This window comes from Diabrotica virgifera, chromosome 5 (assembly GCF_917563875.1).
Source record: "Diabrotica virgifera virgifera chromosome 5, PGI_DIABVI_V3a".
NCBI classification, from domain to species: Eukaryota; Metazoa; Arthropoda; class Insecta; order Coleoptera; family Chrysomelidae; genus Diabrotica; species Diabrotica virgifera.
The window spans coordinates 249,063,535-249,081,736 of record NC_065447.1 but is presented as its reverse complement, the minus strand read 5'-3'; the positions used below and the strand labels follow the sequence as shown (position 1 = coordinate 249,081,736).

General features: G+C 34.5%; 1 protein-coding gene across 6 annotated transcripts in view; it reads left to right on the top strand.

Moving 5' to 3' along the window:
• The first annotated feature begins 280 nt into the window (after window positions 1-280).
• The window catches only part of LOC126884788 (carboxypeptidase M-like), a 63,986-nt gene continuing 46,064 nt past the window's right edge, over window positions 281-18,202 (top strand). For 3 of the 6 annotated variants that reach the window (XM_050651019.1, XM_050651014.1, XM_050651018.1), the window contains exon 1: window positions 10,607-10,894. The gene's annotated coding sequence lies outside the window, so the exon portion shown is untranslated. Of the gene's footprint in view, window positions 381-2,161; window positions 2,272-10,606; window positions 10,895-11,055; window positions 11,178-18,202 lie in introns of those variants that run through there. The other 3 variants (XM_050651017.1, XM_050651015.1, XM_050651016.1) reach the window with 3 other exon arrangements.

Here is an 18,202-nt window from a genome sequence, read left to right as displayed (position 1 = left end):
TCGTCTTGTATATCGTAAATACTCTCGAGAGAAAGCCAACATCATCGGCACTTTAAAACTTCCTGAAATATCGCAGACATCCCTTTCGAAAAGATCACTCAGAGAAAGGGGAGACTGCAGGAGCAATTTCCACCGACGGAGTTTCGGATTCCCGGAAAGAAAAGAGAAAGACGGAGCGGAGAGTGGGAATTTTATTGAATTCAGGTGCAAATAATCGTGGACCTCATTTTCAAGAGCAAAGCCGAAGAGCCAAGCCAGTATTCGTTGACTCCTCGGTGCGGTTACATCGGCCAACAGTTACATATCAAATAGGTACATCCACTTGCATCTGCCCACATGACCATAAAACAGACAGTTTAGTGCTAACCTACATTTAAAGGGTAAGATTCAAACATTCGCTTGTGCGTGTTTATTTATTGATGTCCTTAATCATCGCGTCATCTGTCATTATTCGGTTCACTTGTTTCCCCATTTTAAGTTTGAACGTGGTGTTTGTGTCTTGAGACCTCTTGGTTACCACGTCGTAACTGTAGTGGACCATCTATTGTCAGTACTTCTTGCTAAACGTCCAAACGTGCTTACTGTCACTTTGCACAATTTGATTTTATGGATTACATTAGCTAGACACTGGATTTCTATTTAGTATGATCCAAGATCCATTTTATTATTTTGCGATATTTCTTTGTTATGCCTAACACTCATTGCTCCATTGACCTGTGAGTGAGTTGAAGTTTCGCCATTATTTCTTCCTTTAGTGTCCAAATTTTGTATCCCTATGTCATGATTGGTAGTATACGCTGATCGAATGCTCTTTCCTTTAGGTGGAATGGCATTTCGGATTTGAATATTACATCATTTTTACCAAAAGGTGATCAAGCCAGGTTCATTCTTCTGTTCTGGAAGTAAGGAACCAGATTTGTGTATTAAATATATCAGGTATACATGCTCGACTCGTCTACTGCCTCAAGTGCAGTGATATTTATGATTATACCTTGGACATCCACTAGCTCATTTTTTATGGTTTTTTGCTAAATTTATTTTTGCGCCAACTTTATTGCTACTTGAATTTAGGAAGCTTATAAGGTTTTGTAGTACTAGAGGATTATTAGCGATCAAGACAATGTCGTCTGTAAATCTTACATGACTCACGTATTCTCGTCAATTATTACGAGATATCTGTTACCCTAGTTTATTTTCTTGAATATCTCTTCTTAAAAGGTTGGGATTAACAGGTCTAGGATTAACAGGCTCAAGTTCACCCATAACGTCGCCTGTTGTAAATCCAATACTATGTGCCAACCATGAAACGTAAGTATGTATTTAAAGCAATACTGAGTGCACCTAAAATGCCATGTGCTGCATAGAAAATGATCTGCACTAACCGCTGAATACCACCTGGTTCTTCCAAAGAAGATACTTCTAGCTGTCAAAGACTAAAGAAAAGCTACAAATTAAATCAAACAATTTTTAGTGCTTCTAATAACAATGTTGTGGACAAATTTTAAAAAAATTCACCTACTCAAATTCTGATAGAAATTTCACCAATATCACATAAATCTCTTGAAGCTAGAAAATGGGCAAAGCATGTGGTCATTCTTTTAACTTCTGAATGTTATATAGAGTTAAAAAAGGCCAAAGAAAATAAAAACGCCAAAGGAGATAAAAATGAAAAAGGAAAATTAAAAGCAAAAAAGGCTGTGAGATTGTAAAGATTATAGCAGATGCAAAGCGAAATGATGTTGGAAAGATTTCAGAAAGCAGTGAGGACGAAAAAGACCAACACTCTTTCTTGTTAAACATTGAAAAAAGTACATTAATTATAAAAACAATATACCGCATATAAATAATATCGTTTAATCTTGTATAACGAAGATTTATCAATTACAACTCGTCCTGTATATCGTAAATACTCGAGACAGAAAGCCAGCATCATCGGCACTTTAAAACTTCCTGAAATATCTCAGACATCCGGCCTTTCGAAAAGATCACTCAGAGAAAGGGAAGACCGCAAGAGCAATTTCCACTGACGGAGTTTCAGATTCCCGGAAAGAAAAGAGAAAGACGTAGCAGAGAGTGGGAATTTGACTGAATTCAGGTGCAAATAATCGTGGACCCCGTTTTCAAGAGCAAAGCCGAAGAGCCAAGCCAGTATTCGTTGACTCCTCGGTGCGGCTACATCGGCCAACAGTTCCATATCAAATAGATCCATCCACTTGCATCTGCCCACATGACCATAAAACAGACAGTTCAGTGTTAATCTACATTTAAAGGGTAAGATGCAAACATTATCTTGTGCGTGTTTATTTATTGAGGTTCTTAATAATCGCGTCGTCTGACATTACTTGGTTCACTCGTCTCCCCATCTTAAGTTTGAACGTGGTATTGGTCTCTTGAGACCTCTTGGTTACCACGGCGTAATTGTAGTGGACCATCGTATGTCAGTTCTTCTCGCTAAATATTCCGTTTGCTGCCATTTTCCACAATTTGATTTTATGGATTACATTAGCTAGATACTGGATTTCTGGTCTGATCCATTCTATTCTTTTGCGATGTTTCTTTGTTATGCCTAACACGCATTGCTCCATCGACCTGTAAGTGACTTGGAGTTTCGCCATTATTTCTTTCTTTAGTGTTCAAATTTTGTATCCCTATGTCATGATTGTGATGTTGGGGGTTGCTGGACGAAGACACTCCCGAACAAACAAACTTAAACTTTCTACATATCTTTATTCTTACAAGGTTAAAGGTACAGTTACAACTACGTCGACCGACATTATAGTTAGGATAGGTCAAGGTGACCCATATCTCGGTAACTATATCCCCTGACCACGCGCCAGCAGAGTTCAGCGAACACACTGATACAACAATGAATGTCTCAGGTACTCGACCTTCCCACTTATATCTTATTATATTAAAAACAATGCCCATATGTATTACCATATATGGTTATGCTATACGTATTTCAATAATGACGTGTGCTGTGTTTGCAGTCTTGCGAATGAGTTGAATACTTTGAACTTTGCTACTATCGTAATAAATTATACAAATTGCAACTATAATGTTGACCTTATTCTTATAACAAATAAATTAGGAAAATTCCGTGAGGGTTGTCGTGTACCATCACATCTCTCTGGGCGGGGAAAAGATGAAAGGGAATTTCAGTAACAATTTCCTTTCATCTCTATTTTATATTATTTATGCTGACTGACGTCTCTCCTTTATAAGAAAATTAAACAAACATATTAAAGAAAATGAGAAAAGAAAAAAAATGAGATATATAAATATTTACACTGAACCTTAAGTACTAGTAAAAGTCTTATGGTGGACTATTATTACACTTTTACACTATAACACTTTTCAGTACTTATTCTTTTTATATATTATACAGCTTAACGTTATTCTTATGTATGACTATTTGTTTACCCTTTTTCTCAATAATTACGTTAGGCGTTTCATCTTTAATTACGGTATATGGACCCGAAAACAAACAGTTAAGTTTTGTGTTTGGCTCCTTTTTTATTAATACCTTATCTCCTGGTTTATAAGTTATTTTACTCGTTTTGGCATCATATATTTTTTTTTGCTGTGTTTTGTATGTGTTAGTGTTTCTCTGGCCTCCTTTGCGGCTACTTGTAGTCTGTATTTCAGTTCCATGGGATAGTCGTCAAAATTATACAGGGGTTCTATTTCGTTTTGAACATTTGTCGGCAGTCTACATATTTTTCCGAACACTAATTCGAACGGAGTATAACCCGTTGCTGAGTGTACTGAAATGTTATACGAAAAACAGAAATATTGCACCCATGTACTCCAATTTGTAGGGAATTTTGATAGTTGTATCCTAAGGTACGCATTTAAATGTTTGTGAGTATTTTCTAAAGCTCCTATTGTTTCGTGGTGATATGCTGTTGAGTTTAGTTTCTCTATTTGCAATAATGAGCATGTTTCCTTAAATGTTCTTGCCATAAACTCTGAGCCTTGGTCTGTGACTATTTTTCTGGGTACTCCATACCTCAGAATAAAATTTTCTACCAATGCCTTGGCTACTGTTTCGGCTTCTTTGTTCTTTATTACATATCCTTCTATGTATTTACTTAGCTCACATTGCAGTGTCAATATATATCTATTCCCACTGTCATCCATCTCAAATGGTCCTACTAGATCTATAAATATTGTGTCGAATGCGCAGGTGGCAGTCGATGTGATAGTTAGAGGTTGTTTGGTTATGATAGAATGCTTATGTCTTTGACAATCGTCGCATCTCTTCACAAATTCCTCGATATCTTTTCGTAAACTATTCCAAAAATAATATTTCCTTATATTTTTGTACATTCTATTTATTCCGGCATGCCCTCCTGTTGGTAACATGTGAAAATCATTAATTATAATTCTTCTTAATTTTTCATCTGCTATATTCTGTTTGTCTTGTACTATACATATTTTGATATCTCTTTCTTTAAATATTTTAGGATCCTTTCTTATCTCTTCAATAATTGGCTGATTCTTATTATTCTTTACTAGTACTAGTTCCTTTATATTCTTTTGTGCGCACATTTGAATCAAGGCTCTCAACGATGCTCGTAGCGCAGACGTTGATCGAGGTTCTTGATATGTCGAGTTTCTCAACGACGCTCGTAGTGCAGACGTTGATCGAAAATCTCGAATCAGATAAATAATATCGTCTTCTTCATTGTACCATATACTACTATTTGTATTTTCTTCAGCCGAATCTAGCTTCATTGTTTTGCAATCGTCCTTGTCTATCAGTTTTACCTCTACCGCACTTTTCGGGAATTTCAACAATTCGACTACGTCTGGTTGATCAGTCCATTCGTTCTTCGAATCGGTGATTTCCTCCTGCTTTTTCGTTTGTGCTCTCGTCATCACTAATATACTTTTCTCTGAGTCCTTATTTAGTTGCTTTAGTTCTTCTGATGTAACTTCTATTCGTGATAAGGCGTCAGCTGTTACATTTTCAGCTCCTTTCACGTATTTAATTGTAAAGTCGTATTCTTCTAACTTCAATCTAAATTTGGTTAATCTGCTGGAAGGGTTTGTCATACCAAATAGGTACACCAATGGTCGGTGGTCTGTCAAAATAATAAATTCTTTCTGTAGAAGGTAATGTCTCCATTTAGCAATGCTCCATACTATTGCCAGTAATTCTTTTTCTATCGTAGGATAATTCATTTCCGCTTTATTAAGTGTTCTACTGGCATATGCTACCGGTTTGTCATTCCCGTTTGACAAAGTTGCTCCTAGTGCGATGCCAGATGCATCTGTCCGTAGAATAAACGTGTTCTCCTCCGATAAATCTGGGAATTCCATTACGGGGGGGTTTGATAATGACGTCTTGAGGCTTTCAAAAGCTTTTTGGCATTCTGTTGTCCACTCAAATTTTACATTTTTCCTTGATAGTCTATTTAGAGGTGCGGCTATTTCTGCAAAATGATTGATATGTTTTCTGTAATAATTTGCAAAGGCTACGAATCTTTTTGCTTCTTTTGCATTTTGTGGTATTGGATATTGTTCCAATGCGGTGATCTTTTCCGGATCTGGTGCTACACCTTTATTCGAAATCTTGTGTCCTAAATATAATAGTTCTTTTTTCATAAACTCGCATTTAATTGGATTTAATTTCAGATTTACTTTCCTTAGTCTCTCTAATACCTTCACTAAATTCTGATTATGCTGTTGTAGACTGTTGCCAAAGACTATCAAATCATCCAGATATATAAACATGTTTTCATAATTTAAACCTGACATTGCCATAGTCATGGCTCGTGAGAAACATCCTGGGCTTGTCTTTAACCCCATCGGAAGTCGTGTCATTTGATATTGACCTCTATCGGTTGCGAATGCTGTGTACGGTCTGGACTTAGAATCGAGTTCTATTTGGTAATATCCTTGGTATAAATCTAAATGTGAAAAATATGTTGCTCCTGATAAAGCGTCTAGGATTTCTTCTATGCATGGTAATGGAAATCTGTCATTCTCAATTTTGTTGTTTAGTTGTCTGTAATCTATCACAACTCTCCATTTCTTGTTTCCATTTTCATCGTTTTTCTTTGGCACTATAAGTAGTGGAGATGAGAATTCTGATATTGCATTTTCAATAATCCCGTCTTTTAACATTTTGTCTACTTGTCTATTTATTTCCGTTTTTTGTCCGTGTGGTAATCTATACGGTTTTGTATAAGCAGGTGATACTCCTTTTTGCAATTTTATTTTTGCTTTGTATACGTCCGTCGTTGTGCATGGATCGTTTTCTAAGAAAAACACATCGGAATATTTTACACATATTTTTTCTATTGCTCTTTTTTCCTCTAGCGATAAATTTTTTGTGTTTATTATATTCAAAAGTCTTTCGGCACGACTCACCGATTGTTTTGATTCTCCCATGTGGAAAACGTCGAACTTGTCTAATCTTTCGACCTTCGGTCTAAAATTCTTAACAATTATTTCTCTATCATTGATATTTAATATCCTTATTGGTATTTTTCCGTCGACTGGTTTTGAGACTGTTCCTGCCGAGAAAATTCCTTCCGCTATCTCCTGTGGTATAGTTACAAAATCTCCGTAGTGTGTCCCGATCTCGAAAAAAAATAATTTTTCACATCTCCTAGGTATTATTATCGTATAAATTTCTCCCATAGATAGCATTTTAAAATCTCTTCTCATTCCTTCTACATGTAACGATAATTTTAAGGATTCGTAATCTATTGTAGCAAAATATTGGTATAAAAAATCGCTACCAATAACCCCATCGACTTTATTTGTGAAACTCTTCATAACTGCAAATTCCTGTGTCAACGTTATCTTCTCTGAGTTATCTAATATTTCAAGGTCACACAATAAGGTTCCCCTTGTATATATAGTTTTTCCGGTAACACCTCGCAAGCTAATACGTCGGGTTTTGTTTATGTCGGTGTAGTTTTTATCTAAACATTCTTCAAATAAAACGCTGACTGTTGCGCCAGTGTCAATTAATAGTTTTTTGCGTTTTCCTCTGTAATAAACATTAATATAATTTAATCCACTTGCTGTGGAATTATCTGCCTCCATTTGATGGGCCACGAAAAAAATCTACTTCTTGTATTGTGCTTGTGTGTGGTTGCTCTTGGCGGGGCTGCTCCTCTGTTGCGAAATATGCTCCTGGTGAATTTCTGTTGCTGGGGTTTCTACCTTGCGACCAATTATTATTTCTCCCTCGATGACCATGTCCTGCTCCTCTGTTTCTTTGAGACCTACCTCTGTTATGATATTGTCTTACTTCGTTTCCATTTGTATTTCTATTATTATATGTCTTGTTACCTTCTTTTCTCCTGTCAAAACTATTTTTGTATCCGTTTGTTGTATTTCTTCTTCCGCCTCTATATGTTTTATTCATGTGGTACATTCCTGCAGTTTCCGTTCGAGTTAGCGATTCTTCGTTCTTTGCGCTTGTTATCGCTTCCGCTAAAGTGCTAAAGTTCTTGGCTTTCAAAATTGTCTTTATCTTGTCATTTTTTAAACCGTTAGTAAACACGCTTATTGCAATTTTTTCGTTTACTTTGGCCAGCACTTCTTCTGCATCTCTGTTTCCCTCTGCTTGTGCTATTGTTAATTTAGCCATGAGCTCCTCTAAACTTCTTCCAAATTTTTCTATTGACCTATTCTCTTGTTTCGCTGAGTTGATCTCCGCTGACAGAACAGGGATAGATTGTTTTACTAGAAACTTTTCTTTAATATCGGTTATTAGTGCCGCGTTTGAGTTGTAAGTGGTCTTCAGTCGTAATTTTGCTGCTTGCGTTAGTTTCACCTTCAACAGGTACTTTGTTAGTTGCGGTTTTCCTTCATCATCTAAAAATTCATCGTACAGTTCAATTGCGTCTATGAATGCTCTAATTGATTCTTCGGTGTTTCCTATGTGAGGGATCAGGTTCCCTGCTGTTTTCAGTTCGAATTTCTCTCCCATCTTGTCGTTGTTATGTTCAACTTGTCTTTTCCGTAGTTCTGTTTGGACTTTTCCGATCTTTTCTCCAATTTTTGCAATAATATCTGCAATGAATTTGTCTTCTGCTGCCTTACAGCTGTCACCTTTGTATATTTTATGCACCGTCCTAAACTGTTCCGTGATAGTCCTGAGTTTTTCCACCCATTTATCTGTGATTAGCTTATTTTTCCTTCGTTCTATAGTGTCTTTTGTGAGATTCCTATTTAATATAGTTATATCTTCCAGAATACGTTGAAATCTTTCCTCGAACATAAATTCGGCTTGGCCTGACTACGTTACTCAATAGTATATGGCCTAGTGTCTCGAAGTCTCAATTACTTCGTAAAGCTTATCATTGCCGTTAAGTTTATCAAATATAACAAAATGTAACATATAAAATAATATAATAAAACATAAATGTAAGTAAAATAAAAGGATCAATAATATTGGATAACCGTCAATATTTAAAGTGTCAGTAAATAAGTAAGTGAGTAATTATATAATAAAAAAAAAATCAAAATTTCAATATGAAAATAAAAAAAAATAGTCATCAAACTTACTTCATAAGCAGTTAAACTGTATTGTATTAAAAAGAAAAATTACTCACGAATATGGGTTCATGTGTCTATGCATTTGGTCCTGGATTCTGGGCGTCTAACCTCAGCATCTCCATTGATTTAGATACTTCCTGTCGGATGTGGCGTCGAAGCTGCTTCTTCCATCGTCGATACAGTAGCCATCCGACGATGATTATGGCCAGGCTGAACGATACAATTCCCAAAACTCCCGGGATTGATAGCTTCTCGTTTTCGCCGGTTTCAGCTGTCACACCTCCGCTGTTGCCTGCTTGGTTTATGAAGATCTGTTCCTCTTTTTCTTTATTCTGGTTGTTTCCCATCTTACGTGTAGAGCTGCATACCTCAATCTATATGCGAACCAGAAAACTCCATTCTTTAACTTAAGGCACGGGTCGCCATGTGATGTTGGGGGTTGCTGGACGAAGACACTCCCGAACAAACAAACTTAAACTTTCTACATATCTTTATTCTTACAAGGTTAAAGGTACAGTTACAACTACGTCGACCGACATTATAGTTAGGATAGGTCAAGGTGACCCATATCTCGGTAACTATATCCCCTGACCACGCGCCAGCAGAGTTCAGCGAACACACTGATACAACAATGAATGTCTCAGGTACTCGACCTTCCCACTTATATCTTATTATATTAAAAACAATGCCCATATGTATTACCATATATGGTTATGCTATACGTATTTCAATAATGACGTGTGCTGTGTTTGCAGTCTTGCGAATGAGTTGAATACTTTGAACTTTGCTACTATCGTAATAAATTATACAAATTGCAACTATAATGTTGACCTTATTCTTATAACAAATAAATTAGGAAAATTCCGTGAGGGTTGTCGTGTACCATCACAGTATACATTGATCGAATGTTCTCTCCTTTAGGTGGAATGGCATTTCGGATTTGAATATTACAACATTTTTACCAAAAGGTGATCAAGTAAGGTTCGTTCTTCATTCTTCTGTTGATTCCTGGAAGTAAGGAGCCAGATTTGTGTATTAATTGTACCAGGTATACATACTCGTCTACTATCTCAAGTGCAGTGATATTTATTTTTATACCTTGGACATCCTCTAGCTCATTTTTCATGGATTTTTTGCCAAGTTTATTTCTACGCTACATTCATTACTACTTGGATTTAGGTAGCTTTCAAGATTTGTAGGTAGTACGGCAGGATTATTAGCGATCAAGACAATGTCGTCTGCAAATCTTATATGACTCAGGTATTCTCATCAGTTATTAAGAGGTCTCTATTCCTCTAGTTCATTTTCGTGATTACTTTCCTTAAAAGGTTAGGATTAACAGGTCTAGGATTAACAGCCTTAAGTTCACCCATAACATCGTATGTTGCAAATCCGATACCATGTGCCATCCATGAAACGTAAGTATATGCTTGAAGCAATACTGAGTGCACCTAAAATGCCATCTGCTGCACAGAAAATGATCTGCACTAACCAATCAATACCACCTGCACCTGGTTCTTCCAAAGAAAATACTTCTGGCTGCCAAAGAGTTACGAAAAGATACAAATCACATCAAACAATTTTTAGTGCTTCTAACAACGATGTTCTGGACAAGATTAAAAAGAATCTTCACCCACTCAAATTCTGACAGAAATTTCACCAATATCACATAAATCTGTTGAAGCTAGGAAAAGGGCAAAGCATGTGTTCATTCTTTTAACTTCTGAATGTAATATATAGCTAAGAAAGGCCAAAGAACATAAAAAACGACAAAAAGATAAAAATGAAAGAGCAAAATTAAAATAAAAAAGGCAATAAGATTGTAAAGATTATGGCAGATGAAAAGCGAAAAATGTTGGTTTTTTTCCGAAAACCAATACCCTTTCTTGTTAAACATTGAAAAAAGTACATTAATTATAAAAATAATATACCGCACATATGTATATAATATCATATTATCCTGTATAACGAAGATTTATCATTTAAAACTCGTCCTGTATATCGTAAATACTCGAGAGAGAAAGCCAGCATCATCAGCACTTTAAAACTTCCTGAAATATCGCAGACATCCCTTTCGAAAAGATCACTCAGAGAAAGGGGAGACCGCAGGAGCAGTTTCCACCGACGGAGTTTCGGATTCCCGGAAAGAAAAGAGAAAGACGGAGCGGAGAGTGGGAATTTGATTGAATTCAGGTGCAAATAACGTGGACCCCGTTTTCAAGAGCAAAGCCGAAGAGCCAAGCCAGTATTCGTTGACTCCTCGGTGCGGTTACATCGGCCAACAGTTCCATATCAAATAGGTACATCCACTTACATCTGCCCACATGACCATAAAACAGACAGTTCAGTGTTAATCTACATTTAAAGGGTAAGATTCAAACATTCACGTGTTTATTTATTGATGTCCTTAATCAACGCGTCGTCTGACATTATTCGGTTCACTCGGTTTTCTAGGTAACTGGTTCAAGGTTACATGAATGGAAATGACTACTTTTCTCGTATTTAGGCATTGATTTTTCTAATTATAGTACGTTAAGTCGGAAAGAAAGGTTTTTAAAGACACGTACTAATTTTCGATGGCGATGGTCGCGATTCACGAATAATTTCTCCGAAAAGAGATTATCGAGGTCGACGGAAACAACGGAATAACGGTAACATCATTTACTGTTTCTGATTTTGATTTTATAATTTCATTTATTACCTTTTCCCACGCATGTTAGAAATCTCGATATATCTCACACTACTTTGTAACAGTTCAATTCATATTTATTATTATTTATTTTAAATCTACTTTCAAAACAATAATTTTGTTGTGATTGGCTGCTGGTGCCAGTCTTTAAGACAGTTGTTCAATTGATTTGTTGCCAATTAATTTTAAAATCAGTAACAACGACAAAATGTTTCTATTCTTTCTATTAAAATAATATGCTATAATTCTTGTAGTGTAAATACTGTAAAATTGCAAAATTAGTTAAGGACTAAGGACTTTGTTTGTTTTTTCGAGTTAACGAAATAATATAGTTAATTTTATATTTTAATGCAAGTACATAAAATGCAAATAGTAGCTGGTAGCTTTAGCTTCTTTCCTGGATATATTAGTTGTTGCTCTGGAAATCATATATATCTTCTAACCATTTTTGCTACAAAATAGTTTGCTTAACTCCTGTAGAGATCCTTTCCAAAGTAATTTTTTCCCGTTCTTATTTAACTGCACCGTACTCATGATGATCAAAAAGACAGAAATATCTACGCATTTCCGGTTGGTTACTGTCCACCTTTTATGGCTTTTTTTCCTTTTGTTTTGTATTTTCGTTGCGAGTCGTCCCATTACATTGCTCCTTGCTCAACATAGCTCAACATAGATGCCCATCAAGTGAATAGTTTTTTTTTTTCTTTTTGTCCTATGCTCCTTCCTTTACGAGCAACTGCAGATAACCATACTTACTGCTTTTAAACACGTTATAAAAACAAGGAAATTTTAATACTAACAACTCTTTAATCATACTTTAGATAGTTCCATTCCAAAGCATTTCAACTTCAACTGTACCTAATGACACAAAAATATTATGAGCTTCCATGTTTGCTCATATTCCAGGAACTCTGCCTACCAGGGATTATAAGGTGTACTTTGTCTCCAGATTTGAAGAGAAGTTATCCATTAGTCACCCTTTTTTACGACGCGCTATTTTAATGGGAAAAATAAAATATCTTAACCCTTCAAAGTATTCGAAATAAGTTTTTAAAACTTAATTCTAATAATCAAAAATGAATAACCATTTTCAATTTCGTTGCAACACGAAACTACAGCCGCATCATACTCCAGTTAAATCAGAGAGTACAGCAAGCACCTCTACCGGTTTCGAAACTTATTAGTCTCTCATCAGGAGGCACATATGCTGCTCTCTCTGACCCAACTAGGACAAACCCCGACGTGCAGTCACGGATTGCAACGAACGAAATGGCAGGGATGCCCTAGCGGCAACTGCTATCAAAAAACTAAGTTTTCAATCTAATAGCACATAAAATAACATTAAAAATATTACTCTTCATCCCACCAGATTATTTCGTTCGTTGCAATCGGTAACTGCACGCCATGGTTTGTCCTGGTTGGGTCAGAGAGAGCAGCATATGTGCCTCCTGATGAGAGATTAATAAGTTTCGAAACCGGTAGAGGTGCTTACTACACTCTCTGATTGAACTAGAATATAATGCAGCTGTAGTTTCGTGTTGCAACGAAATTGAAAATGGTTATTCATTTTTGATTTACATGTTTGCTCTGATTGGAGTACGAAGGAAACTATTCTCGTAGGAACTTTACCGCGCTGAGCAGATGAGACGTGAATTATAAATTGTAAAATTCCCTCATCTTCTTTATTCTCAGCATCCGTTATGGCTTGCAAATTGTAGAAGCCTCGGAGGTGCAACCAGAAAGGTTCCCATTGTTTTCAATCTGGTGGGATGTAGAGTAATATTTTTATTGTTATTTTATGTGCTATTAGATTGAAAATTTAGTCTTTCTAATTCTAATACTTGTTAGAAGTATTGAGATATTTTAGAAAAGTTGAGATATTTTACATTTTGTATGACAACGGCGTGTCCTATTAAAAAAACGAATATAGATTTTTTTGTGGCAAACTGAACAAGGAATAAAAACTGGTTTTTAATTTAAAAAATCTCAGTTACGTATTTTTTTCTTTCCTTTTAAAAATTAGACCATTACCCATATCCGCGCCAATGATAAATATAAAATTCTTAGTTGTATGTCAAAAAATGCACAATAACCACCCTTGAAACTCATTAAATGTCATTAGAATATTCCCAGTAGTTTCGGCAAAGTAGTAAAAAATGTGTAATTTTTTTTTCTTCAATGCCCACTACCTTAAAAACGGATAGCGTTACAATTTTTTCTACTAAATAAACCCCAATTATTTTTTAGTTTTTTACCTATCCTGGAGACGGTGTTACCTTTTTCTGAAACACCCTGTATATGGCATTTGGCGAACTCTACGTTAACTGTAGATCTGAGTATATCAATTTTTATATGCACGACCTTAAAATCGCACAATTAACTTCCTGATTTCTTTTTACACCTGTTTTTTATTAATATTCATATTAACCTTGCTCATCATGGTTTTTCCTGATATTTATATCATCGCATTTCAACTTGTATGACTAAATACATAAAAAATATATTTTAACTCCTGCTTGTTCTTCAGAAATCGAGTTTTGCTTCCAATCTGTTTGCCAGCATTCGAGTGGTTTAGTAAGGTAATGAATCTATACGCCAGGGAAATAAGGTAAAAATATACCATGTTCAGGACACTTGAGCAACCAGGTTGCAAATGGGTTTTTGAGGTACTATGTACCTAATACATTATAAGTACAAAAATGCCCGTCACAGTTCGGACGAGAATTTTAGTTATTAACAAATAAGTCTTAAAAATGGCAGTTTTTTCGTTTAAAACGCCACAGGTAAAAATAGGGTAATTAAATAGCTTATTTATAGTATCCTTCTTTTAGAAGATGAGCAAAAGTTTCAATTGGCAGTTTTTGAATTTTGGTCCGATTATTTGTTGCTTCATTAATTTCAAAATAAAACTAAAATTTCGAAAATAAAAAATTTGCTATAACTTTTGCGAACATGACCTTAAGACTTTCATATTACACGAAAATTTGAGTCAAACAGTCCACATAATGCACAAAAAATTTGAAGACTCGTTCGTTTAAGATTCGTTAATTAGTTTAAATTTTATTCAATTTGTTTATCCCAAAGATCATTTTTTTTTGCAATGTTATTGTTCATAAAATAATAATGATATAGCAATTCTGTTAAAACCGCGTGAAAAAAGAATAGTTATGTTTTCAAAGTATATAGTCCTGTCGCCAGGGGGGGTACAACGGCCTCCTTAATTCAGATGGACTTACCCAAGTTTTTTTTATATATTTTGACCCGTAGAATACGAATTTTTTGGATAACAGTTGATCCGGATGTCGATAAGATTGTTATAGACAAAGAACTTGAGGAATTACATAACAGCGATTTCTCGCAAAACAAAACATCTTTTTGTATTTTTTGGGTCATTTTAAGCAAAAAATATTCCTACAAGTTTTTTCGTAGAATGCATAGTTTTCGAGATAACCGCGGTTGAACTTTCAAAAAATCGAAAAATTGCAATTTTTGAACCCGAATAACTTTTGATTAAAAAATAAAGTAGCAATTCTGCTTACCGCATTTGAAAGTTTAAGTCAAATTATATCGGTTTTGACTATTTGCATTGCTAAAAATTATTTTTTTTATTGTTAAACTAATCTATAAACACATAGTGTTTCCCGTGCCTAATACATGCGTTCTAACGCATGCTACGTAGAAATTGCCTCGCTTGCACTCGTAGCTACTCTACCTACTCGTTCGATTTTAAATGAGAAATCATTGAAAACATCACTCACATACTAGGTGTTTATAGCTTTGTTTAACAATAAAATAATAAATTTCTAGCAATGCAAATAATCAAAACCGATATAATTTGACTTAAACTTTCAAATGCGGTAAGCAGAATTGCTACTTTATTTTTTAATCAAAAGTTATTCGGTTTCAAAAATTACAATTTTTCGATTTTTTTAAAGTTCAACCGCGGTTATCTCGAAAACTATGCATTCTACGAAAAAACCTGTAGGAATATTTTTTGCTTAAAATGACCCAAAAAATATAAAAAGATGTTTTGTTTTGCGAGAAATCGCTGTTATGTAATTCCTCAAGTTCTTTGTCTATAACAATCTTATCGACATCCGGATCAACTGTTACCCAAAAAATTCGTATTCTGCGGGTCAAAATATATAGAAAAAACTTGGGTAAGTCCATCTGAATTAAGGAGGCCGTTGTACCCCCCCTGGCGACAGGACTAATATAAAAAAATCATTAAAAAGTCATTCTTATCATTCCGAAAACATTTTATTAAAGTAGAGACATTTTTGGCTTATAAACAATTTGAATAACTTTGTTAATATTGACTCTAGACTAAAACTACTTTGGGATTTGAAAAGCTGGTATTTTTACACGAATTTTCAAAAAAAAACTTTTTGCATAGGTTAATTACAGTCAAAGTTAGCCACTTTTTTTATTTAATTCACAGCTACTTTGTTTATAACAATTAAGCAACCTTACTAGCGCAACTTTGAAGTTCAAGGTATATAGTTTATGTGTAAAAGTTTGAGTAAGCTTTGAACGTTAACAGAGTGGTAAATAAAGCTTTAAAAATGACGTCCTAACAAAATCGATACGTGGTCGGTGGAGGGGAATTATTAAAATCCGTCCACTCAAAAAATGAAATTGATTCTTCAAACATATGCGCGATTAATATCTCAGGAGCTTCCTTAAAATCGGTCAAGCCGTTTCGGAGGAGTATGGTAACTAATACTGTTATAATGTGAGAATTTTATGTATACAGTGAGCACGTAAAAATTGGAATAAATTCATTTTCGTGAGAATGGACGATTTTGGAAAAAAATCCCGAAACAGGTCAATTTTTATTTTTAAATTACGAGTTTTTGGTGTATATGTCATACTAGTGACGTCACCCATCTGGGCGTGATGACGTCATCGATGATTTTTTTAAATAGGATTAGGGGTCGTGTGATAGCTCATTTGAAAGGCAATTTATTTCTCTATTCAGTAGTATAAACATTTACATAATTATTTATACAAGGTGTCCAAAAAAAGTTATTTAGAACTAAATTTATTGACATAAAAAAGAAGAATGAATGTAATTTATTTAGTTCAAAATACATTTTACTGCTCTCAGATAACAGAAACAAATGTTTATTCGAAAAATAATCATTGCTTTTCGCTTAAATTAAATGTTCAAACTGTCAAGAGGAAGGTGGGTGGCGGTTTAATATTGAATTTATGCAAAAAGCAATATTTTTTGTCAAATAAACATTATTTCCTGTTTTCTCATAGCAGTAAAATGTATTTTGAGTTAAATAAATTACACACATTCCTCTTTTTATATATAAATTTTTATATATAAACTCTATAAATTAACTGTGAATTAAATAATAAAAACGGATAACTTTGACCGCAATTAACCTAGGCAAAAAGTTTTTTTTGAAAATTCGTGTAAAAATACCAGCTTTTGAAATCCCAAAGTAGATTTACTCTAATTAGTAGTACTAGTACTAGTAGATATTCAAATTGTTTTTAAGCCAAAAATGACTACTTTAGTATAATGTTTTCGGGATGATAAAAATGAATTTATATTCATTTTTTTAAATGCTTTGAAAATACAAGTGTTCTTCTTTTATGTGGTTTCCACATCATTGCTATATTAATATTATTTTCTGGACAATAACATTGCAAAAAAAAGCTCTTTGGGATAAACAAATTGAATAAAATTTAAACTAATTGACGAATCGTCTTGAAATTTTTTGTACATGATACGTACTGATTTTCTCAACTTTTCAGGCAATATCAAAGTCTTAAGTTCGTTTATCGCAAAAGTTATAGCAAATTTTTTATTTTCGAAATTTTAGTTTTATTTTGCAATTAGCGAAGCAACAAATGATCATACCAAAATTGGAAAACTGCTATTTTGAACCTTTGCTCATGTACTAAAATATGAATACTCTAAATAAGATATTTAATTACCCTATTTTTACCTGTAGCGATTTAAACGAAAAAACTGCCATTTTTGATACTTATTTGTTAATAACTAAAATTCTCGTCCGAACTGTGACGGGCATTTTTGTATTTATAATGAATGTATTAGGTATATAGTACCTACCCAAAAAACTCATTTGCAACCTGGCTGCTCAAGTGTCCCGACAAAAACCTTATATCTCTGGACTACTATTGTATTCAAGATCTAATGAATCTCTTTTATGAAGCTGGATTTTAACCGAATTTTTCCATATGTTTGGAATGTTTTCGTTATACTTACATAAATAGATTATAAAGTTAAAATAGATCAAGGCAGGTTTTGTTTATATTTGATTCAGAGTTGGACCACCATCTCCATATAGCTATTTCAGCATCCTTATGCCTCATCGGTTAAGCTCAGAAGTCTCAACTCTGAAGGAAATACAAACAATTCTGCCAATTTAAGGCAAATCATCGCAATGCAATGAATCCACCTCTGAGACGCAATTCAGCGACATCTCTCGTATTACGAGGTAAACAACGAAAAGCCCCAGATGCAAAGTTTACTACCTTTTAAACAATTAGAATAATTGAAATAAAAATATAATAAACAATATTTTAAATCCAAGACTTTTCGTTAATAAACTGCTTTCTGGCTGCATCCCATATCTCCGGATTTTACGATATATAATCACAAGAGACGACGAAAGTAGGAGAAAGCAAATACGCTAGGCCACGCATTTACCTTGCCTTCGTCAAGGAAAAGGACCGAAAGACAGTTTCTAAATACTCAAGCTGAGTAAAAATGAAAAAGATAAAAAAGATCAAGGCAGGTTTTGTTTATATTTGATTCAGAGTTGGATCACCATCTCCATATAGCTATTTCAGCATCCTTATGCCTCATCGGTGAAGCTCAGAAGTCTCAACTCTGAAGGAAATACAAACAATTCTGCCAATTTAATATAGATATAGATTTAGATTATAAAGTCTTGAATTCGTGACATCTAAAGTGGACCCCCAGTTTAATTTTCGCAATGACTA